Below are 26648 nucleotides of genomic sequence, written 5' to 3'. Positions count from 1 at the left end.
TACCACTTTTGTTGTTTTGTACTCTTCCCAAGCATGTAATGCAGTGCTCTATCCCAAGTAGGGGCTCCGATAAATACCAAACACTACAGCTTCAGGGCATGTCAGAAGAATGACCAATCTCACTCTCCCCAACTAGACTGTAAGCTTCTTGATGGCAGGGATCATATCTAATGCTACTGTACTTTTCTAATCTCTACCCATATTTGGAATTAAAAAATACTATTGTTCAACTGATGTACTGTACTTTCCAAGCCCTTAGTACAGTGTTATGCACACAGTAAGCACTCAATAAATATGATTGAATGAATGAATGAATGTATTGCATTCTTGTCCACAACCACATATTATATCTACTTCATGACCATTTTATAGGGATTGTGTTCACTCTTCTTTCATCATATTCCATGCAAATAAGCACTCCAAAACACCGTGTTCTAATTAAAATTACTGCATATGACCTGCTGTTCATCTGGTCTAATTCTATCCACCAGTACTTTGAATTCACAGGACATTTCAGGTGGTTCTTTGGCTTTGGAAGCTTTTATTTATATTTGTGTGTTTGCTGATGGACTTAATCTGAGTAAATATTTAATCTACAACCCTTAAGTCACAGTGGCTCTTAGCTCAAATGATTGCTAACAATTATGGTTTCCACTCTTGTAGTAAGTACATTTTTTGTTTAGCCGATTTGGGTTGATAGCTGATAGGGTCATACATGCATATAACTCTAGATGGGTATTGATTTTATCTAGCTAGAGCTCATAAGGTATTTGGGATTTATATTTTCAGTATATCCCAGAAGAAAATATTGTTTATAAATAATACCATGGTGAAGCTGATTTTCACATGCATGGGAGTGAGGACATATCAAAAATGATCAACTTTCTCCTGTAACAGGGTTATATGGGAAAGATGCCATCTACCTATCAAAACCAGAAGGAGATTTTCAATCTTGAAGTTTATGGGTCCAGGTCTATAAATCAGACTTGAACAAATGAGAACAGCGGGAATCCTACTTGGTGCCTTCTCAGCTTCTTTGTATAGTTTTCTTCAATTCATCAAATGCAGCATTCTTAGATAATACTTTGGGTGCTTGGAATAGAGTTAAAAATCATTTCATTGTTACATTTCTGAAAGAGAGAGGATACAATATCAAAACTAGCCAGTGGGAAAACCTAGCACGAAGTATAGCAAACTATCCTTCATGAACAATACTCAAAATTCCATTTCTTAGGGAAAGCATGACATTTGGATGGATTGGGATCAATCAGTGTTATTTACTGAGCCCTTATTGTGTGCAGTCTGTGAGTTTGCTGTGGGCAGGGACTGGGTCTTCTTGTTGATGTATTGTAGTCTCCCAAGTGCTTAGTGTAGTGCTTTGCACACAGTAACTGCTCATTAAATATAATAATAATAATAATAATGTTGGTATTTGTTAAACGCTTACTATGTGCCAAGCACTGTTCTAAGCGCTGGGGTAGACACAGGGGAATCAGGTTGTCCTACGTGGGGCTCACAGTCTTAATCCCCATTTTACAGATGAGGGAACTGAGGCACAGAGAAGTTAAGTGACTTGCCCACAGTCACACAGCCGACAAGTGGCAGAGCTGGGATTCGAACTCATGAGCCCTGACTCCAAAGCCCACGCTCTTTCCACTGAGCCACGGAATATGATTAATGAATGAATGTAGAGCACTGAAATAAGCACTTGGGAGTATATAATACAAATAGAGTTGGTAGAAATGATTCTTACCTTCAGGGAGTTTACGGTTTAGTGAAAGTGAACAGGACTGTTAGAGATTGAGGGATTTTTGTTTGGTTTGTTTTGTTTGCGGGGGGAAGGATGGGGAAGATATTATATTTGTTTAATGCGTACTATGTGCCACACTGTACTAAGTGCTGGGGTAAATGCAGGCTAATCAGATCGGACACAGTCTTTGTCCCACAAGGGGCTTACATTGTTAATCCTCATTTTAAAGATTAGGTAACTGAGGCACAGAAAATTAAGCGATTTGCCCAAGGTCACACAGCAGAAAAGTGACAGATCCAGGATTAGAACCCAGGTCCTCTGACTCCCTGAACTGTGATTTAACCATTAGACCACACTGCTGCTCATGGTTTGCAGGTAATGGAATTTCAAGTAGCAAGCTATCATTTCATATGATTCCCAACCCTGCTCTTATACTGTGAGACTCTTGGCTAATGGATGTGCCACTAAAGAAGTGTTCCCTAATGGAAAGAGCACAGCTCTGGGAACCAGAGGACTTGGGTTCTATTTCAGGCTATGCCACTTGCCTCCTGTGTGACCTTAGGTCTTAGGTCTTGAATCTGCGGAATGGGGAATCAATACCTGTTCTCCCTTCTACTTTGACTGAGACCCCCAAGTGGGATGGGGCTGTGCCTGACCTGATCATCTTGTATCTACCCTAGCAGTTAGTACACTTCTTGGCACTGATCAAGAATAACAACAACAACAATAATAATAATAATAATTTCCACCTTTGTAGTCTTTCCCAGAGCTTAGTAAAGTGTTCCACATGGTAAATACTTACTGAGTACTATTATTCTTACTACTCCCAAGTCATCCAAACTTAGTTGGTCATGTAAGTGTTCCCTGACTGCTCACAGAGGAAACCATAACAATATATTGTCAGTTTTGAGAGACTGCTCCTATGTGCACCCAAGTATATTTGTGTTGGCACATGTGATAATAACTACCCAGAGAAAAAGAGTACCTTCAAGCACTGTCCCTTGAATTAAATACTTTGGAAGTGAAATCCTCTCAATCTCTGTATCTGTGGGGAGGTGGTAGAGCTTGAAAGGACCTGTGTATGAATGAGTGTGTCATTCCACACAATGTGCACATAAAGATTGTCCTTGATAAATGCTGATGCACTTGCCACTTACAGTTTCTTTCTTTGGTTTAGAATTTTTCTATCCCTGTTCCAATCTTCACAAAGACACCAGTCATACAAATTAACTCCTTTCCTGATTGATTCCCTGTAAGGTTGATGGATGTGCTCCTCTTCTACCATATTGTTTAGACTATCCTTTCCTATGTCTTTAAAAATTTAGCTATTTCTGCTTGTGAGAATCTGATTTTAGTTCTCTATTTACATGTGTCCTACCCAGTGAAACTGTGTTGTTAGGAGAACCGTCCCACTGCAGATGAACTCTCTGATTTTTAGGCTGTTTTTTGGTGATCTTACCATTTGATGTTGAATTTGGCTCTTAGAAAATGCCCAGGAAAAAGTTCAAGAAGAGAGATGTTCCATTTTTCTGGACCTCAAAGTCATTGAGGAGTTGGATACTACTCCAAATTTGTAAATAAACATTACATTGCTTCAGTGTATGCAAGTATACATATTAACATTTTAGTGATTTACATTTACACACATGTTTTTGATGTGTTTATCCTACCTTACTGTGGAGAGAAGGTAAAAAAATAATAAAACACAAATCCAGAAAACATATTGAAAATATTTAACCTTACAATATAAAGTTATCAACTAAAGAGTTCCTCCTCCAGTAATGCAATTCTTAATAGATTTTCAGTAACTCTAATTTTAACCTTCTTCCAAAAGCATTTGTGTTCTTTTCACTTAAAAGAAATTGCTCTCATTACATCATTCCAAGGTATAATGAAAATCAATGCTTGATAATGCAATTAATTCTGCAGTCATCTGTCATCTGTAAAGAACAATGTCACTGGCAAAAAGAAACCCACATAATGACCTAACTGAGCAAGGGAATTCATAAACAAATGCAGATTTTTTAAAAAAATTGATTATACAAAGGAAATATCTTTGCTGCTCCTAATCTTCATGTTTGGCCCATAAAATGTCCTTGTTCTTTTTTCCTCCTTAACGAATGAATGAATAGCTCAAGAGTGGAGAAAAAGTGAGAGAGACAACTGAATTCTAGTTCAGCCTCTGTCTCCTTACATGTCATTAAAGTCAGCAGTTACATCCCTCAAAGAGACACCAGAAAGATTAATGAGCCATATTTGGACCCTTTTTTTTTTGTTATTAACTCCCCACATAGTAGGAGGCTGGCCTTGTCACTGGGATGACAAGGACCACCGACTTTGTGAAATCTATATCCATGGGTAGTGAGAAGAAGGGAGTATCTTGGACAATAGTCATTTCTTTTCTTGAATAAAGCAAAGTGACATCCTTAGGCACCAGGTGAATTTCATGTAGTTTTCTTTTGGTGATAAGATGGAATGAGTTGCTGTTTGTCAAAAGAACTGCATTTCACCAAACTGTTATTGTTCAACCATTACATATTATTTTCCTCAAAGGCCAAAAGAGATCACTCACCAAGTTTATATTTTAGGTGGTTCATAATCAACGCAACAATCATATTTCATCAGCATTTACTGTGTGCAGAGCACTGTACTAAGCAGTTGGGAGAGTACAATATAAGAGTTGGTGGACACATTTCCCTGCCCACAAGGAGCTTGCAGTCCAGAACAGTAGGCAGACATTAAAATAAATTATGTATATTTACATAAGTGCTGTGAGGCCAAGAATGAGGTGAATAACAGGAAAAATCCAAGTGCAGGGATAGGCAGAAGGGAGAGCAAGAAGAGGAAATGAAGACTTAGTAGAGGTAGGCCTTTTGAAGGAGATGAGATTTTAATATGGCTTTGAAGATGGGGAGAGTGATCGTCTGATATGAAGTTGGAAATTGCAGACTAGGATACTGGTGAGGGATCAGAGGCGAGATCAACAAGATCAAGGTACAGTGAGTATTTTGGAGATGGGGGAGCAAAGTGATCGTCTGAACCACTTTGAACCCTTGCTTACATTCCTTCTCTCCTTCCCTTAGCCTTGGGGATTTCAATACCCATGTGGATGTCCCTGATGGCCCTTTCACTCACTCTCCTCTCACTCCTCTATTCCAGTGATCTCCTGCTTTACCCACCTCACACACTACCCAATTTGGGCACATGTTTGATTTTATTATCTTTAGTCACTGTACAATCTCTACACTCACCAATTCTGAAATTCTACTAACAGATCATAACCTCCTCACCTGTTCTCATTCCCATACACCCACTCCCTGCAAATCTGTTCCCCCAGAGATCTCTGTTCTTTTGACCCCCTCCAATATTCTACAGCCATTTTGCTCCATTTGGTCTCCTGACACAAACTACCTCGTCTTGATGCATAAACTGACACCCTCAACAACACCCTCTCCACTGAACTCAACTCCCTTGCTCTCCTCCTGTGCCTCCATTGGTCTCTTCCACTAACCCTCAACTCTGGGTCACCTCCACAGTACACTTTCTCCACTCGTGTGCCTTAACTACAGAGCGCTGTTGGTGGAAATCCAGACATCTCTCTGACCTTGCTCACCTTAAATTCATTCTTATCTGCTCCAATTGGGCCTTCTCCTGTGCCCAACAATACTTCTTCTTCCTAATTCAGTCTCATTCCCACTGCCCTGCCAGCTGTTCCAGATACCAAACTCCCTGTTTAAACCCCCTTGTCACCCTGTCCCTGTCATCTCTTTCTACTAATTACCTGGCCACACACTTCATCAACAAAAGTGAAACTAAGAGGCATGATTGCCCTAAAATCTCCCCTGCTTTTCTCCAATAACCCCCCCGACCCTTCTCCACCACCTTCTACAACTCTCCCTATATTCCCTGCAGCTCTCAGGAAGAGATATCTTGCCTCCTCTCTGACTGCCCTCTCCCTTCTTCCTTCCTTGTCTGTCATCCTACCCATTCAATTTCCAATGGTTTCTTTCCCACCGGGTTTAAATGTGCTTACATAACCCCTCTAAAAAAAGATACCCCCCCCACCCTCTGGCTCCCACCAGTTATCTCCTTCCTACCACTGCTCTCTGAACTTCTTGAATTGTTTACACCCATTGCCTCCACTTCTTCTCTTCCAATTCTCTCCTGAAACCCTCCGAACTAACTTCTTCTCCTTTCACTCCATGGAAACTGTCATCTTTAAGGTAATCAGTGACTTCTTCACCCCAAATCTAGTGTCCTCTACTCTACTGCAATCCTCCTCAGCTGCCTTTGAGACTTTATCCAATCTAGGCTTCACTGACATTGTCCTCCCTTGGTTCTCCTATCTCTCTGATGCTCCTTCTCAGTCTCTTTTGCAGGCACCTCCCCTGCCTCCTGTGTTCTAATAGCAGGGGCCCCTCACGATTCAGTTCTCAGTCTCCTATTCTCCATCTACATGCACTTTGTTGGAAAACTCTTTGGCTCCCATGGCTTCAACTACCATCTCTATTGGAGTGATTCCCAAATTTACATCTCCAGTAAGAAGCAGTGTGGCTCAATGGAAAGAGCACAGGCTTGGGAGTCAGAGGTCAAGGGTTCGAATCCCACCTCTGCCACTTGTCAGCTGTGTGACTGTGGGCAAGTCACTTAACTTCTCTGTGCCTCGGTTACCTCATCTGTAAAATGGGGATTAAGACTGTGAGCCTCACATGGGACAACCTGATTACCCTGTATCTACCCCAGTGCTTAGAACAGTGCTCTACACATAGTAAGCACTTAACAAATACCAACATTATTATTATTATTATTGTTTCTCTCCTTCTCTGCAGTCTCACATTTCCTCCTGACTTCAGGATATCTCTAGCTGGATGTCCTGCCAAGCCTCAAACTTATCATGGCTAAAACAGAGCTCCTTATCTTCCCACCTAAACCCTGTCCTCCCCCTAACTTTCTTCACCATGTAGGCACCTCCAACATTCACCCAGTATCACAAGCCCACACCCTAGCATTATCCTCAATTTATTCCTTTCATTATTCAATGTGTCAGCAAATCATGTGAGTTCCACCTTCATAACATCACTAAAATCTACCCTTTCATCTCCATTCAAACTGCTACCATGTTGATCCGAGTACTTATCCTATCTCATCTTGACTACTTGCACCTGTTTCCTCACTCACCACCCTACCTCCCTTATCCCACCCAACTCCATGCTTCACTCTTCTGAACAGTTCATTTTTCTAAAAAAGTTGAGATCATTCCTCCCCACTCTTCAAGAATCTCCAATGGTTACCCATCCATCTCCCATTAAACAGAAACTCCTTACCATTGGCTTTAAAGCTTACTCACTGTTTCCTGATCTTATCTATCTTGGTGCTAATCCCTTTCCCACATGCTCCACTTCACCTGGAACTCCCCCCCTCCAAGTACACCAGACTAGTACGCTCCCCTTATTCAAAGCATTATTAATATCACATCTCCTCCAAGAGGCCTTCCCCAATTAAGTCTTCTTTTCCCTATCTTTCCCTCTCTTTTGTGTCACCTATGCAGTTGGGTGTATGATCTATGGGCATTTTATACTCATCCCACCCTCAATCACACAGTAGTTATGAGTATATCTTTAATCATATATTACAAATTATTCATCTTAATGGACATGGAACTTGTCTTCCCAACTCTATTTTATTCTATTAGTCCAAGCACTTATTACAGTGCTATGCACATAGTATGCACTCAATTAAATACTAATGATGATGGAGGTGGTGGTTACAGCAGAAAATCAGTGAGGTAAGAAAGAAGAAGGCAAGGTGATTTAGTACTCTAAATGGTAAGAAGTTTTTGTTTGAGGCAGAGATAGCAGGGCAAACCCTGGAGGTTCTTGAGCAGTGAGGACTATGGAGTGGAATACATCAAGGAGGCAGATGCAGTAGTCAAGGGATAGGGAAAGTGACTGGATCAACGTGGAAGCAGTTTGGATGGAGAGAAAAGGGTATATTTTAGTGATGTTGTGAAAGTACAACCAACAGGATTTGGTGACAGATTCATTATGGGGGTTGAATGAGAGAAATGAATCAAGGATTGTGCCAAAGTTATGGGCTTTTGACAGGGAGGATGGTGGTGCTGTCTACAGTGGTGGGAAAGACAGAATGGGATAGGGTTTGGGTGGGAAGATAGGACTTCTATTTTGGACATGTTATTTTTGAGGAGTCAGTGGAACATCCAAGTATAGATGACCTGGGGGCAGGAGGAAATACAAGACTGCAGAGAAAGAGATAGATCAGGACTGGAGATTCAGGTTCACACAGAGATATTAGTTGAAGCCATAGGACCAAGTAAGTTCTTCAAGGGAGTGGGTATAAATGGAGAGTAGAAGGGGACCCAGAACAGAACCTTGAGGGCTTCCCACAGTTATGGGTGGAATCCAGAGGAAGAGTCCATGAAAGAGACTATGAATGAGCAGCCAGAAAGATAGGAGGAGAACCAGGAGAGGACAGTGTCAGTGAAGTCAAATTTGGATAATATTTCCAGAAGGAAGTGATTGACCTCTCAAAGGTAGCTGAGCAGTCAGTGAGGTTCAGGATGGAAGAAAGGTCATTGGATTAATTCATTCAACAGTATTTATTGAGTGCTTACTATGTGCAGAGCACTGTACTAAGAAGGAGATCATCTGTAGCCTTTGATAAATCATGAATCAGAAAGCCTTTGTCTGCTATGGATTCAGTCCGTGATTCTGGACATGAACTTTCCTCCTTTAAAAGTGGGCACAAAATGATGTTTCCCTCCTAATGCTTTTGAGAAGCAGCATGGCTTAGTAGAAAGAGCCTAGGCTTGGGAGTTAGAGGTCATAGGTTCTAATCCCAGCTCAGCCACTTCGCAGCTGTGTGACTTCAGGCAAGTCACTTAACTTCTCTGTGCCTCAGTTATCTCATCTGTAAAATGGGAATGAAGATTGTGAGCTCCACATGGGACAACCTGATTACCTTTTATCTATCCTAGCGCTTAGAACATTGCTTGGCAAATAGTAAGTACTTAACAAATACAATTATTATTGTTATTTTTGTGGAATTTCATTGCTCTTTGGGAAGAAACGTTTGAATCTGCTTCTTCCCCTAAGTCCCCATGGCAACAGAGATCAGAGAGGAAGAGGAAAACAAATCAAAGGTAAATGTTGCCCCTGTATAAAACCATGGGTGCACCTATGTCTGGAATACTGCTAGCAGTTATGTTTGTTGCATCTTAGGAAATTCATGATGGATTTGGAAAAAGTGCATAACACAAAAATGATCAGCAATATGGCAAAGTTTCTGTAAGAGAGACTAAAAAGACTAGGACATCAAGTCAAGTAAGAGGGAAAATGATCAATGTTTTGAAAATCATGAAGCCTGCAGACAAGGCAAAATGGAATTACTGCTTTCCAAATCCCAAATCACAAGAATTAGGAACACAACTGAAGCTTGAATGGTTAGTCTCAAAATAAAGAGAAAAACTTTTCATACTTTTTCAAAAACTACAAATTGAGCAGACCAAAAATATCAGAAAGTTCAAAAACATAAAATTTAGTGATGCAAAAAAACAAGGCTAGGATGTTAGATGGTGCATTAGAATGGCTGTCAAGGAGGGTAACCATCATTTCATTCCTCTAAGTATCCTGTTTTCCTTGCCAGAGATAAAGTACTGGGCTGGATGAACTATTGGTACCATCAAGTTTGGCATTATTTAGGGCCTTATGATCTTGTGAATAAACTAATGCCACTTGGAGGGTATGATGTCTTCAGGATACCTAGTAAGCCATTAGGCTCTAACAATGTTTCCTGTGGCTGCCTGGCACTCTTCTGACAAACATTTGGGTCAAGTATTAGAGATGCAGTATGGCTTAGTGGAAGGTTCACAGGCTTGGGACTCAGAGGACACGGGTTCTAATCCCAGCTCCACCACTTGTCTGCTGTGTGACCTTGGTCGAGCCACTTCACTTCTCTGGGCCTCAGTTACCGCATCTGCAAAAATGGGGATTAAAACTGTGAGCCCCACGAGGGACAACCTGATTATCTTGTATCTACTCCAGCACTTAGAACAGTGTTTCACACATAGTAAGCACTTAACAAATACCTTTATTATTATTATTATCTTCCTTGTGCTAATTTAAGCCATAAATAAGGACTTTTAGAGCAAACCCCTTAGAAAATACATTTACCTTAGGTATATTCATCCACTTACAAATAATATGGAAATAATCTTTATAGAACAAGGGTATCTTTGGACGAAATCTTTCCAGTGGTAATGTCTGTTTTTTATCAAATCTGGAATATATTTGGAACCAGTCAAACCCCTGGAGTTAAACGAATGTCTGCGGGGATTGCTCCAGGAAGACGAGGTAGTGCTATGGGATCTGCACATTGAAAAGCCCATTCCTAAAACACTGACAGCACTGTGCCCAACTGATTAGCAGATATTCATGTCACACATTTCTCCACACAAATGCAGAGTCTGCACAAGGCAAGTGCATTTTCTGAATGCCTGTTTATTTTTTGAAAATATTAATTTCTATCCTCAGTCTTCCAGATGATAAACAATCTTCTGTCTCAAACAATTTTCTTTGGGAATAATGTCATGCACTCATAAAATACAGTTTTGGAGACTTAGATAACTAGGTCATCTCCAACATGACATTTCAATTGTTTCCGATCCCTAAACACTGTACCACCATTTTGCGGCCTTTCAAACTGGCCAACAACTTAGAAAGGTGAGCATCAGTGACTTATTAGAACTCCCAGTCAACAGCTATCATCAGTCAAGCATACCTCTGGGCCAGTCAGGAAGTAGGCACAAAATCAAATAGACCCATAAGGTTTATTCATCTGCTGTGACCCTATTGTTTCGCTATGTGGCTGAAACTATTCCCCCCTACTTAAGAAACATGTTTTTTTCACCAAACAACATTTTAAGGGGCCTCTGACAATCCACCTAGTAGGACAGGATGGGCCACAATGCTTCAGATGAACAAGTAGGAGAATAAAAGTCTTCCACTGAGTGTCTGGTTTTACTGAGGTTTAAAGATGCTCAAAATTCCTGAGGACAGTATTCACAATCTGTAATGCAAACCAAAATCTCTGAGTTATTTTTGTTGTGACTCCTTTTCTGTACTTAGACATGGTTGCTTCTACTTAAAATGGAAATAAATGTAAATCTGTGCAGATTTTATACAGTATGCTAAGTTGCATCATAAATGATTAAATGACTTAATCAGTTATTGTTCCATTATTGGCATACAATAAAAAAATCAACTTATGGCTCCTACCACTCTTGTTTATATAATATTCATAAGAATTTAAGGGGATAAAAATAACTTGAGTGATTCAATCATATTTATAATAATAATAATTATGGTATTTGTTAAGCACTTACTTTGTGCCAGGTAATGTACTAAGCGCTGGGGTGGATACAAGCAAATTGGATTGGACAAAGCCCCTGTTCCATGTGGGGCTCACAATCTCAATCCCCATTTTATAGATGAGGTAACTGAGGCCTAAAGAAGTGAAGTGACTTGCCCCAAACCACACAGCAGACAAGTGGCAGAGCCAGGATTAGAACCTATGACCTCTGACTCCCAGGTCCAAGGTCTATTCACTGCACCATGCTGCTTCAGTGTGCTTACAGTGTGTAGGACACTGTTCTAGGTTCTTGGGAAAGGACAATGCCACAGAGTTAGTAGAAAGGTCACCTCCTTGTGGGTCACCTGTCCACAAGGAACTTACATTCTAGAGAGGGAGACATATCTTAAAATAGATTACACATAGTGGAAATAAAAGAGTATAAAATATTTGTGTGAGAACTATAGGACTAGAGTGAGTATCCAAGGGCTTACGAGGTTCACAACTAGGTGAAGGATTGATGCAGAGGGGAAGCTGGATAGGGGAAATAAAGTATTTATTCAGGGAAGACATCTTGGGGAAGATATGATTATAGTAGTGCTTTAATAGTATTTATTAAGTGTAACATCATTTTCTATTAAATGTGACTTTATTCATTTGAGGAAAAAGTTCTACCTTAGTTGAAGCGTATGAAAAAATGGGGAATAAAGAAAACAAGCAAAATATTTCTAATTTCCTTTCTAAATATTACAATACTTTACAGCACAATGTGCAACAGCCATTTAGGAATCTGCCTGGAGTTAGCCTTATATAGTTTAGGAAAGAAGAAGGAATGGGCAGTAACAAGTGTCAGAAAAACTCCAGGCTTTTCACTTTTATTTCTTTAAAGTTGTTATTTTGGGCCAAGAAATTGTTGAGAATAACAACAGTGAACGTTGCCTCAAAACAGAGCTGTTTCAGGATCCCTGGTGACTAAGATTGAATTGTGTCTGTTATACAACCCACCGGGTACAACACTGCTTGGTTCATTAACTCTGTTTTTTCTTACACTGAATGCTTGGAAAGTATAGAAAAGCAGGCCAAATCCTGCTGGAGTGTAAAGTAGACACTTGGAAGATATGATTTCTCTTGCTCCAGTGGTTGAATCTATTTGAGAAAAGTCAAATATCCATTGGCAGAAAACAATTCCAAGTAGGTTTGGATAAATTCATGAACAAGTGATCCATTATGTGTTACCAATGAGAAAGGCAAAGATGCAGAGGGGAAAATTTGATATGTTGGATTCTGGGGTAGAAGTGAGACAAAAGATGTAGAATGAGAAACCAACTTAAGAGTAAGTGCCAGATTGCCATTCCAGTTTGAACTATTTAAAAGTGGAATCATTTTCTTTCCTAGCACTGAGCCAAGCTGGGTAGACCAGTGACTCTTTGGTGGCAAAGGGTCTGGGCTGCCCCTCACCACCGTCTGTGCCAAGGAGTGAGTATAATGTGATGCCAAGCCAGTCCCTTTCCCAGGGCATGGTCTGGGAACAGGACTGCACCATATGAGGCAGTCCCTTGTCCGTTGGTTGCTCTGTCTGCTGCTGAACTGAGCTGGACGTCGCTATGAGGTGGAGACAGGAAAACCTGACCTGCACTCCTGGAGCTCCCACTCTTTCAGCCACCAGGGCTTTCAGTTTCCTTCATCCTCCCCAAGCAGCAGGGTGAAATGGTTGGTAGGTTAATGCTTTAGTTTGAATTCTTTGATTTATCTAATCATAACTCCCTCTTCCCCCCATCAGCCAACATGCAAAGTCTTGGTCTTTTCAGAATGTCCAGGCACTTTTATTGTCTCATCCCTGCTCTCCGATACAGTACAAGTCATTTTCACTGGTGAGGGAATTCCTCTCTAACCATTAGGACAGATATCAAAGCTGTTAAAATGTCTCGCCAAACTGTTATAGACACAATACTGAGATGGATTGGCCCAAAGCCTGACCTACTCTTGGTGTTTCTTATATTCTTATAAAAGTGGGAAAATCAAAAGTCTGTTTTGAGGGAAAAAAATCCCAAAACCCAAAGTTTCTCAATAGTATGAATGGTATCTTCACTTGCAGTGCTGCAAAGCAGGGGTTGGTTTTTTTTGAGGTAGCTTCAGTTGCAACTGATATCTGTTGCATCAAACTATTTTTGGATAGCTTTTCTTCATGTGAGATTATGTTTCTGAATGTGTCATCTGATTGGCCTGGGAGACTTCTTGATTAACAACTGTGCCCAAGCTTGGCAAAGCTCAATGGCTTTTTAGTCCCTTTTTTCCTCTTTAGAAAAGGCAGTCCTTCACAACTCCACTCATAACATCCATTTCCTTCTTTCTACGTTCCAAATATTATGTTGTAATGAAACATATCCCTTAATCATCTAGAATAAAGTTATGGTATTGTTTCATGCTAAGCACTACAGGTGGGCCAAAGAAAAAAAAAGAAAAAGAAAAACAACTTCGAATTAGAAAATAGAACTTCTAGTTTCTGACCACAAAATATTATTTTTGTCATCATGGAGCAATTCCTGGTTACGTGAGCTTGGTGATTTTGCTGAGCAGATCTGGATCAAAATTTTTGTAAAAAACTCCTTTCATAAAACAGGATGTTCCCTATGCAGATTTCAGCTGCTGAGAAATATACAATGGTATCTAATATAACATCATTAATTCACACTAATGTAGTAAATGGATGAATATTTTTAATTCAGTTTTAATGCAGTCCTGTGGGGGTGCCTCATTACATGTCAACATGCACATGCTAAGTTTAGGCATAGTTTTCTCATATGCCTCTCTGATTATTTTCAACTTTCACATTTTTATTAGTATATTTATTTGTTCATTCAAATAGTTATTTGTGTATTTGATCATGATATATCTATCTTATTCCCTGTTATATTTTTAGTCTTCTTCCTACTTTCACTACTTGCAAATAATTTTGTCTGCCTCCCCTATTAAATTATAAATTCCTTGAGGACAGGAACTGTGTCTTGCTAATGTTGTAATACCCCAAGCACTTAGCACAGGGCTCGTCACTTAACAGGCACTCAATAAGTACTATTGACTAAATGAATGATGGATTAAAATCTGCTTGCAATGTCTCTAAATGACCTAGTGCTTACAATTTAATTGAACATTTGTGTTCAAAGTGAAATAAATACTTCCTATTTTACACCCTTGCCTGCTTACCTTTGGCAAAAGAATAAGACCTATAGGATGATGTACATTTGGATAATCACAAATTCTGGACAAATGAGGTCATAATTAACTAAGTTTTAAATTATCCTATATAAGGTGAGACCTGCAAGTTGAACCAATGGCATTTCTTCTAAATATCTTACATTGTTTGTATTATAGTGCCAAGGAGTTTTGCTAGGTTAGTCATTCAATTCAAACCTTTCTGCTTAAGCTATGGTGACTCATTCTGCATTAGGAAAGTACATTTTTCAAAAAGATTTATCTTTTAGAGAGAAATATAAATTTTTGACTAAGATCAGTTGGGTGAAAATCTTCCAGAAACAAATGAATAACTACAGGGATTCAAATGTCCATAGTGTTACAGGTGCCTATAGAGACCGTCCTCTGCAGAAAACACTTATGCTTTGTCTTGTCTCACATAGCTTGCCTCAGAACTCTTCCAAACTACTAAACTGGCAAAGAGCATGTCTATCATGCCTAGTTTCCAGAAATGCCCCTCCATCTTGGTTCTGCCTGAGGGCCTCTAAACAGTCTTTAGAGTGCAGGTAGACTATTGGCTTTGGAAGGGGATTTGCAGAAGTTCAGCACTCCTAGACAATGACTGTCAATTAGGCAGCACTGGGACACACAATCTCAGCCCCAAACCCCTTCTTTTAAGAGTGCTCTGAATAAAATGGTTAGTAGCTGATTCCTGTACATTTCAGGGGGAAAAAGCTTCTAATTGTCCATTTATTGTGCTGAAATGGGGCTTTTGGGAATTGTTTGGGCTATTGAGACATAAAAATAAGATAATTATCCCTCCTAATGAATATTTGATTAGTTCCAGGTAGGCTTAGCCATTGCCATATTATGCTTAACAGTGGCTGTTGTTCTTGCCTCTGGTTTGTTTTCCTCCTTCTGCTATGCTATGCTCTCTCTTGCCAGTTGTATTACCCTAGCATGGATGCTGTCTAGAATTCTGGATGACAAGAAAAGGGAGAAAGGAAGAGAAGAGGTGGAGAGATGAAGGACAAAACAAAATGGTGGGGAGGGCAGGGGCTGTGACAGTACCTTCTTCAACTGAAGCATAGTTTTGTGGAAAGAGCACTGGGTTGGGAGTCAAAGGAAATGGGTTCTGAAACCACTCTGCTACTTGTCTCTGTTGGTATTTTTTGTTAAGCGCTTACTATGTGCAGAGCACTGTTCTAAGTGCTGGGGTAGATACAGGGTAATCAGGTTGTCCCATGTGAGGCTCACAATCTTAATCCCCATTTTACAGATGAGGTAACTGAGGCACAGAGAAGTTAAGTGACTTGCCCACAGCCACACAGCTAAGTGGCAGAGCCAGGATTCGAACCCATGACCTCTGACTTCTAAGCCCGTGCTCTTTTCACTGAGCCATGCTGCTTCTCTGACCTTGGGCAAGTCACCTACTTCTTTGTGCCTCAGTTACCTTATCTGTAAAATGGGGATTAAATCCTCCTCTCTCCAACTTGGAATGTGAGCCCTTATGTGGGACAATGAGTGTGTCCAACGTGATTACCTTGTATCTACCCCAGAGCTTAAAATAGTTCTTGACACATAGTAAGCGCTTAACAAATACCATTAAAAAGTCTGCAGCAGGGACAGTGAAGGTAGAAGGTGTGCATTCATTGAAGTGGCACCTCTGGGTTGAAATAGTTTCCAGAAGGGTGTCAGGATGGGATGATGGGTGAGGGGAAGGGGGAAACAAGACTCTCTTGGTTTTGCTGGGATGCAGGAGATTTGAACTTTTGTTTCCAAATAGTAACTAGATCAGAGGAAAAGGGCCATAAAAATCAGGGCCGTGGGAAGGAGGTGTAGAAGTAATAGAAATATCCATTGAGCACCAACTTGGTATGGTGCACAGTACTAAGTGCTTGGGAAATACAGAACCAAGAAATAATAATGATAGCATTTGTTAAGTGCTTACTATGTGCCAAGCACTGTTCTAAGCGCTAGGGGGAATACAAGATAATCAGGCTGTCCCATGTGAGGCTCCCCATTTTACAGATGAGCTAACTGAGGCACAGAGAAGTTAAGTGACTTGCCTAAATTCACGCAGCTGACAAGTGTTGGAGCCAGCATTTGAACCCATGACCTCTGACTCCCAAGTCCATACTCTTTACACTGAGCCACACTGCTTCTCCAAGAAATGACAAACTGCCTGTCCACAAGGTCTTTATGCTCTTTTGGGGAAAAGAGACAAAAATGTTCCCAAATAATTTAGACACAGTAGAAAATTGAATGGGAAACAGTGTGGCCTCATGGAAAGAGCACAAGCCTAAGAGACAGGGGACCTAGATTCTAATTTTGACTTTGGGTGAGTCCCTTAACTTCTCTATGTCTTAGTTTCCTCATATGTAAAGGATTAAATACTGGTACCTCTCCTTGACTTTCCCAACCCCTTAGATGGCACCACCATCCTTCCTGCCTCTCAAGCCCATAACCCTTGGTGTTATCCTTGACTCCTCTTTCTTATTTAACCCACATATTAATCCATTACTAAATCCTGTAGGTTCCACTTTGACAACATTGCTAAAATCTGCCCTTTCCTCTCCATCCAAACTGCTACCACTTTAACTCAATCATTATATTTTCCCTGCCACGATGGCTGTATCAGCCTCCTTGCTGACCTCCGAGCTTTCTGTCTCTTGCCACTCCAGTCTATACTTCATTCTGCTGCCCAGATAATTTTTCTATCAAAACATTCAGGACGTGTTTCCCCACTCCTCAGTAAATTCCAGTAGTTGCCCATCCACCTCTACATCTAACAAAAACTCCTCACCATTGGCTTTGAAGCACTCAATCACTTTACCCTCTCCTTTCCCATCTCACTGCTCTCCTACTACAACTGAACCCACACACTTTGTTCCTCTGGTGCTAACCTTCTCACTGTACCTAAATCTCATCTATCTTGCTGCTGACCCCTTGTAAACATCTTCCCTCTGGCCTGGAATCCTCTCCCTCCTCTAATCAATTACTCACATATTCAAAGCTATATTGAAGGAACATCTCCTCCAAGAGGTCTTCCCTGATTAAGCCCCCCTTTCCTCTTCTCCTCCTCCCTTCTGTGTCTCCCTGACTTGCTCCCTTTATTCATCCCCCATCCCAGCCCCACAGAACATAAGTACATATCTGTAATTTATTTATTTATGTTAATGTCTGTCTCCCCCTCTAGGCTCATTGTGGACAAGAAAAGTGTCTGTTTAATGTTGTATTGTATTCTCTCAAGCACTTAGTGTAGTGCTCTGCACACAGCAAATGCTCAATAGATATTGACTAGATGAACTAATATACAATTTAGAGTGGGGAGGTCAGCATTAATATAAATAAATTGCAGCCATATACACAAGTGCTGTAGGGCTGAGGGATGGGTGGTCCCCACCTTCAAAACCTTACTGAAGGAACACCTCCTCCAAGAGGCCTTCCCTGACTAAGCTTTCATTTCCTCTTCTCCCACTCCCTTCATTGCCCTTGCACTTGGATTTCTTCCATTTATCCACCCATCCCTCAGCACTTCAGCACCTGTACACATATCCACCTGTACACATATCTGTAAGTTATTTACTTATAGTAATGCCTGTCTCCCCACTCTAAATTGTATGCTTGTTATGGGCATGGGAATGGTCTACCACCTCTGTTGGATTGCTATAGCTCTGTTACACTGTTATACTGTACCTTCCCAAGTACTTAGTACAGTGCTCTGTACACAGCAAGTGCTCAGTAAAAATGATTGACTGATTGATCATCCTTCTCTGGAGCTACTGCTTATCTGTGTGGCCAACATGCTCTGTTCTCTTTCCACCACTTGTCAAGTGTCCCGTCTCTTAGGCTTGTGCTCTTTCCATGAGGCCACACTGTTTCCCATTCAATTTTCTACTGTGTCTACATTATTTGGAAACATTTTTGTCTCTTTTCCCCAAAAGAGCATAAAGACCTTGTGGACAGGCAGTTTGTCATTTCTTGGAGAAGCAGCGTGGCTCAGTGCGGACTTGGGAGTCAGAGGTCATGGGTTCAAATGCCGGCTCCAACACTTGTCAGCTGCGTGAATTTGGGCAAATCACTTAACTTCTCTGTGCCTCAGTTACCTCATCTGTAAAATGGGGAGCCTCACATGGGACAACCTGATTATCTTGTATCCCCCCATAGCGCTTAGAACAAAGACTACACTCAGGAGTGACAGGTTGGTTGGAAGCATAAAATGTTTCCCAAGTGGAAACCAGGCAGGGACTGGAAAAAGGGTAATTTTCCTGTCTTGAGACTCCAAAGTTATACTGCTATCTCCTTGGGAGCTGAATTCTTCAAACCCATTTCTCACCTGCCCCCTTTACTTCCTGTCAGTTTTGGAGAGTTCCTCTGAGGTCTTTTCCTGGGTGTGTATGAGTACTTTACTGTGGTTCCAATATACTGCAATGTACTGCTCTGACTATGCTAGACTGTGAGCTCGTTGTGGGCAGGAATGTATCTGTTCTTACATTGTACTTTCCCAAGTGCTTAGTACAGTGGTTTGCACAGAGTAAGCGCTCAATAAATGCTATTAAATGAATGAATGAACTATGCAGTCCCTAATAAGAGGAAGTGAACAGAGTAAACAGGAAGAGGGCTGGCAGCAGAAGGTAGTTCCTAACAGAGTCCTTTTGTGACAGCTATGTTGGGCTGTGGACACTAGAAACCTCCCTTTCAACTTGAAGGGAGAATAGAATGGGAAGGGAAAAAAGAGAGAGGGTGGGTCATCTCCACTATACACTGAAAGGGCGTGCAGAGCCAAGACTGAAGGGAAGGGGGAAGAATGTTATTTTGAAAGTACATACAAATGAAAGACTCAGATACATCCTGACAGGATATCCGTCATAACATGGACATAACTCAAAGTCCAATTTAAAGCAAAGAACACCATTGTAAAATAGTGAAATGCTGACAATGCAATATTTTCCACCTAAATAATGCCTGTTAATAACAAGCTATCAACTCCTACTAAAGGAAATTCATGTCCAAAAGAAAGTCAATTGAATCTCTACTATAATTAGGGATTTGCAAACTGATTTTAATTGTAACACATCTGTCTTGTGAGATACTTTAATCCTCAATGCATTCAGCACTGACCCATAACATTGCCTGGCAGTCCCCAAATGACAAGAGTTTGGAAGAAAACTTTTCTTTCATTGAGACACTAATATAAATTAACTTCGGGTGTTGGGAGGCAAGGGGAAAGGAAAGCAAGGTGAGATGAGGGAGCAATTTCCCCAGCTAGCTATCTGGGATGGTACCTTTTTCTTTTAAATGATACTTAATAATTATGGTATTTGTTAAGTGCTTACTCTGTTCCAGGTACTGTACTAAGCACTGGGGTGGATACAAGCAAATCTGGTTGGACACAGTCACTGTCCCACATGTGCCTCACAGTCTCAATCCCCATTTTACAGATGAGGTAATTGAGGCATAGAGAAGTGAAGTTACTTGTCGAAGGTCACACAACAGACAAATAGTGGAACCATGATTAGAACCCATGACCTTCTGACTCCTAGGCCCATACTTTACCCACTACACCATATTTGTTAAGCACTTACTATGTGCCAGGCACTGTGCTAAGATGTAGTTTAGATAAACAGGTTGGACACAGTCCCTGCTCCCCATAGGGGTCATAGTCTTTATCTCCATTTGACAGATGAGTCAACTGAGGCCCAGAGAGGTTAAGTGACTTGCCCAAGTTTACACAACAGACAGGTGACCTGTAGATGAGGTTTTTATATGTGGTAACGCAAGATTTCAGAGAACTCAGCCATTTGGACTCTGAATTGCTGCAACTAAAGCAGGATCAGCATCAAGTCTCACATTTCCCCTAACATCATCCACAAACCAGTCTAAAGTGCAAGTGGTCCTGGGATCACCTTACCTCCTTGCTTGCTGTTTAGATGATAATATATAGAGAAGCAGCGTGGCTCAGTGGAAAGAGGATGGGCTTGGGAGTCAGAGGTCATGGGTTTAAATCCCAGCTCTGCTGCCTGTCAGCTGTGTGACTGTGGGCAAGTCATTTAACTTCTCTGTGCCTCAGTTACCTCATCTGTAAAATGGGGATTAACTGTGAGCCTCACGTGGGACAACCTGATTACTCTGTATCCACCCCAGTGCTTAGAACAGTGCTCTGCACATAGTAAGTGCTTAACAAATACCAACATTATTAATAGTATATAATAAAATAATAATAATAGTATTTAGTGATATAGTCCTGGTAAATTTCATTCCTTGAAGTTTTGCTACTTTGGACTCTGTGAAAAATATGTGGAAATAACTGTGAATATCATATTAGTAATAATATCTTAAATGCTTACTAAGTGCTAAGTGCTGGGATTGAAAAAGGATTATCAGGTCGGATAGAGTCCTTGTCCCACATATGGCCCAAAATTTAGTAGGAAGGAGAACAAATATCCTCTCTGCCACACAAGGCCATAATCTTTGTGTTATTCTTGGCTCATCTCTCTCACTCAATCCACTTATTCAGTGTCACCAAATTCGGTCATTTCTACCTTCACAACATTTCTAGGATCTACCCTTTTCTCAGCACCCAAACTTATACCACATGATACAAGCACTGTTCCTATCCTACCTTGACTTTTGCTGCATCATGAGTATTACTTTGTTTTAGCAGAAAGAGCATGGGTCTGGGAGTCAGAGGACCTAGGTTTTAATCTGAGCTCTACCACTTGCCTGCTGTGTGACCTTGTACAAGTCATGGCCTAGTGGCAAGAGCACAGACATGAGAGTCAGAGGACATGGGTTATAAACCCAACCCCGCCACTTGTCTGCTTTGTGACCTTGGACAACTCATTTCACTTCTCTGTGTCTCAGTTACCTCATCTGCAAAATGGGGACTAAGACTGTGAGCCCCATGTGGGACAACCTGATTACCTTGTATCTACTCCAGAATTTAAAACAGTGCTTGGCACATAGTACACATATTAAGTGCTTAACAAATACCATCACCATTATTATTATTCATATCTGACAGACCACCTCTCTGTCCACCTTCAAAATCCTCTTAAAAGCATATTTCCTCAAAGAGATCCTCCCTGACTAACCTCTCTTTTCCCCACCTATTTGCCCTCCCTTGTGTGTCACCTATGCACTTGGTTCTTTATCCCTTATACACTTGTTATTTATTCCAACCTCAGCCCCATAGCATTTAAGTATATATCATTATACTGTCATTTCCCCTCTGTAATTTATTTTAATGTCTATTTCCCTCTATAGATCATAAGATCTTTATGGGAAGTGTGACATGATCTCCAGTGCAATTTTTAATTACCTGAAGGGCTCTGTCATCGTGTTGGAGATAGTTCTATAATTACAATCTAATAAATTACATTTGTTTGTGACAAAATGTACTTCGCAGTATGATAGTTCTCAGTACCCACATTTTCAGGCCATATATTCTGTATGTGTCCTGGAGTACACCTTTATATGCAATCAAAACATAAAACGGTCCTCTGGGTTCAAAGATTAGGTTTCCAATGGTAAGATTTTAGCAGTGAGGGCTGCTGTAAAGCTCTGTGTATGACTCTACATCTCCTCAACATGATAAGTACAAAAAAGGTTTTCCCTTGTTGCATTGTGATATTTGTTACCCACTGTACCCAAATGTTGTTTTTGCTTCTCCTCCTTGGCATCACTTTCTTCTCAAAACTTCTGTTCCAAGAATGGTAACCCCCATTAATGATTCCTGCATGCCAAACTACCCCACCTTCTTCAACTATCTATTGCTCACCACCATATTACATTGTTTTTTCTGCCTTTCCTTCCTATATTTCCTCTCTTTCACTTGCCCATAAATTCTATTTGCTGAGGACCTGCTGTGAACAAAGTATTGTACTAAGAATTTGGGATAATGAAAAAACAACAACAGTAGACATGATCCCTACCCTCAAGGAGCTTCCAGTCTAACTGGGGGGGGGGGGGGGTCAGACAGTAAAAATATTACAGATAAGAGGAAGTAACAGGGAAATAATAATAGTAATGAGGATATTTGTAAGCACTTACTATGTGTCAAGCACTATTCTAAGTGCTGGGGTAGATAAAAACGAATCATACTGGACACAGTCCCTGTCCTACATGGGGCTCACAGTCTTAATCTCCATTTTTACAGATGAGGGAACTGAAGTGGAGAGAAGTGACGTGACTTGCCCCAGGTCAAACAGCAGACAAGTGGTAGAATGGGATTAGAACCCAGGTCCTTCTGACTTACAGACCTGTGCTTTACTGCTAAGTTCTCTGTGGATGGGTGCTCTTGAACAAAACTGCTACCACGATAATACAAGTTCTTGTCCTATCCTGCTGTGATTACCATATGAGCCTCCTTGTTGACCTCCCTCCCTTCTCTCCCTACTCCAGTCCATACTTAACTCTGCTGCCTGGATCATTTTTCTACAAAACCATTCAGTCCTTGTTACCTCATTCCTCAGTAACTTCCAGTAGTTGCCCCTCCACCCCCACATTAAACAGAAACTTCTTTCCATTGGCTTGAAAATGCTCAAGCCCATCCCTTGCCTTACCTCACTACTTTCTTACCACAACCCAGGCCACACACTTCCCTCCTCTAAAGCCAATGTATTCACAGTATCTCAGTCTTATCTATCTTAATAATAATAATGTTGGTATTTGTTAGGTGCTTACTATGTGCCGAGCACTGTTCTAAGCACTGGGGTATATACAGGGTAATCAGGTTGTCCCACGTGAGGCTCACAGTCTTAATACCCATTTTACAGATGAGGTAACTGAGGCACTGAGAAGTTAAGTGACTTGCCCAAAGTCACACAGCTGACAAGTGGCAGAGCAGAATTAGAACCCATGACCTCAAACTCCTAAGCCCCTGCTCTTTCCACCGAGCCATGCTGCTTCTCACCACCATCATGCCATCACCATCATCTTGCCACCAACCTCTTTCCCACATCCTGTCTCTGGCCTGGAATGCCCTCCCCTCTCATCTGACAAATGAACCCTCTCAACACCTTCAAAACCTTATTAAAAGTGCATCTCCCAAAGGCCTCCTGCAACTAAGCTTTCATTTCTTTTCTCCCACTCCCTTTCGTGTCATCTTGGCACCTTTTAGTCATACTTTCCTCAGCCTCATGGCTCTTATGTATATATTCATGATTTATTTATTTATATTACTGTCTGTCTCCCTCTGTTTGTTGTGAGCAGGGAACGTGTCTATCAACTCTGTTATATTTTCTTTCCCAGGTACTTATTACAGTGCTTTACACACAGTAAGCTCTCAATAAATATGATTGAGTGATTGATTGGTGAGTACCCAATTGTTTGGGTATCCTGCTATCTTTCATTTTCCTCACATGTCCTACTCAGCAAAGATGTAATGAAATGAGTCTTGCTGCCACATGAGTGTTCTGAATCCAGGGACTCATTATTTGAGATCAATCAATCAATCAATGGTATTTATTGAAGACCTACCCTGTGCAGAGCACTGTACTAAGACAAGAGAGTTTGTAGACATATTTCCTTCCCACAACAAGCTTAAAATGTAGAGGATGCTGCCTTGCTATATAATATTGAGAACTGCCCAGAAGGTAGGATTGGTGGAATTTGAGAGTTAAATGTAATAGATAAGTCCCAGTCTTACCTCTATAAAGAAGGTTGGTTTGGTTTATATAACCTCAGCTCGGTCTGAACCTTAGCTTCCAATATTTTTTTCAAAAACTGAACTCTCTTCTCTAGCAGAATTTTTACTGGCTCTTTCTATCCTACAGCCTGGTAAAATCGGGACATGTCAATGATTTAAATGACAAAAACAGCTGTAAAAATTCAACATTATCTGACATAAACGATTAAAACACACTGTGAAATGACAAGTGCAGCTTGATAACAGATTAAGAAGTGTTGGAAATTAACAAGAATTATCTACATCATTCATTATGAAAAATACATATGAAATTTTTTAACAGTCTGATATAACACATTTTTTTATAGTGAGGTGAAGAAAAAAAGCTCATCTGAACTTTAAAACTTTGAATTAAAAGAGGTTCTGTGAAGAAGCAAATCTAGTATCCTGCTTGCTGGATGTAGGCCTTTAAAAGCAATTTGTTTTTGTCTTCTATTCAGGCTGCTTATCACATTTATGCAAATACTCCAAGAAGCCTAAGGACGTATGACTAACAAAACTCAGTGCCCAAGGAATTTTTTAAATTTGCAATAGACGTTTCCCACCAACCTGATAGTAACTAAATATGAACCCCTCATTTGGATTTCTCATATTATTTTGCAATATCAGATAAATGTCATTGAATTACAATTTAGTATATAAGAATTCCTCCCTGATTTTGATAGAGAAATAATTCTAGTCTATTGTTTCATACGTTAAATATGGGTTGCATAGATTAAAACTATGTAATTATTCATGGGAGGAGCAGAAATTATGAAAAGTGTTCAAGGAACCTCTTTTAAGAACAGAGATTATAATTATTATTTTGTGACAACATGGCTGAGAAAAAGGCCAAAGCTGGAGGTCATGTATCTGGGTATAAAAATGAAAATGCACATTAGAATAAAGGAAGATTGAAAGATGTTCAAATGATCACTGCAAAGTAGATTCTGAAAATGCTTACATTCACTTCCCCTTGGTCACTGTGGATAATTTTGTTAAAGAAAGGAAATACATGAACAATTTTGGCTGGGCCATGAATTAAAATCACTGAATAAAGTGAATCTTCAAATTGAGCTGAGGTCAATAGCTAGTTTTGCTATTTCCCTATCAATTCATTTTGGAAAATGAAGCATAGTTTAGTTTATTAAGATCGTATCAAGAAGTTAAGAAGGCCAAATACATTGAACACAGAGAATCTGATCAGAATTGAATTGCTCATTGGAAAATGACCAGCACCTCTTCTGGGCAAAAATAGACCAAAATGACAAAAAACTGCATAATGGTAGGACAAAGCACCACACAGAACAAGAAAATCCCTTCCTTTGTTCAGGCATTGTCAACCAGGACTAAGTAACCTGTGCTGTTAATTTGATGAAACAAATGGAAGCAACCTTCTTTTTCAGTATAATTAAGGAAGAATTGGCGACTAATGTTTTTTGTGGTGTTTCATCGAATGGTTGAAAGCTGACACGTACTGACTGCATTCAATTCCTTATTTTTCTGCATTTTACCACAGGTCATGAATGGAATATTGTTAGCTGCCTTTCTAAACTTACAGGGGAACAGTGAGGACAAAATTATTATCATTAATGTAAAAATGCTTTTGAAAAAATTAAAGTACTATACAAAGTCAAGGTATTACTCTTGGAATGGGAATCCACCTGATAGGCAGCTCCCTGCTCAGTGATACAGATTTTCGCCTGCACTCATTAACATTCTTCTACTTTGGATTTTCACCTTAGCTGAGTCAGTGAGAGAGCAAGAAAACTTGACGTTCTTCCTGAGACAATTTCTCTTCCTTGTGGTGAATTCAGAATGTCAACTTTTCCTCTAGTTCTGCTTTTCTCCTGAACATGGCTTTACTAGTCTAATGTCATCTTCCCATGGTGAAAACTGGATGAAGGGATGAGGGAGGTGGGTGACCAAGCTTGAAATACTGTCTCTCATGGGGTTGCATTGATGTCTGGATTTAGAGAAGCAGTGTGGCTATGTGGAAAGAGCACTGGCTTGGGCGCCAGGACATGGGTTCTAATCCTGGCTCTGACACTTGTCTGCTGTGTGGCCTTGAGCAAGTCACTTACTTTCTCTGTGCCTGTTACCTCATCTGTAAAATGGGGATTGAGACTGTGATCCCCACGTGGGACAACCTGATTACTTTATATCTACCCCAGCACTTAGAACAGTGCTTGGGACATAGTAAGTGCTTAACAAATACCATAATTATTATTACTTAAAAATTGATCCTGTAATGCTGGATCTCAAAATGATTAGTATGTTTGCAGGAGTTAATCTCTTGGGGACCAATCATCCAATCATTTCATTTACTCCAAATTAATTTGAAACCAAAATGGACTTTTCCACATGAAAATGTTCATTCTCTAAACCATCTCAAAGTAGAATGAGGCTTTGGTCAAATCTGCAGGGGACAGGCAAACCACCTAAATGGACACTTTTGGTGGGAATAGCCATTCTTCCCCCAGATCAGCATGAGGCAAAACAACTTCCTGCACCTTTTGCTCATCTGTGGAGAGCTGAGGCAACAGGGGACATGGTTTTAGAGTCATAGACCACAAAGAGTACTTCTAACCCCATCCAAATCGCTTGCCTGAGTGACAAAGAACATCAGCAGTTTTCCAGTTGCTATTCCTAACTATCTAAGCAGGCATC

Source organism: Ornithorhynchus anatinus, chromosome 3 (assembly GCF_004115215.2).
Source record: "Ornithorhynchus anatinus isolate Pmale09 chromosome 3, mOrnAna1.pri.v4, whole genome shotgun sequence".
In the NCBI taxonomy this organism is placed as follows: domain Eukaryota; kingdom Metazoa; phylum Chordata; class Mammalia; order Monotremata; family Ornithorhynchidae; genus Ornithorhynchus; species Ornithorhynchus anatinus.
Note: the sequence above shows the minus strand (reverse complement) of the source record.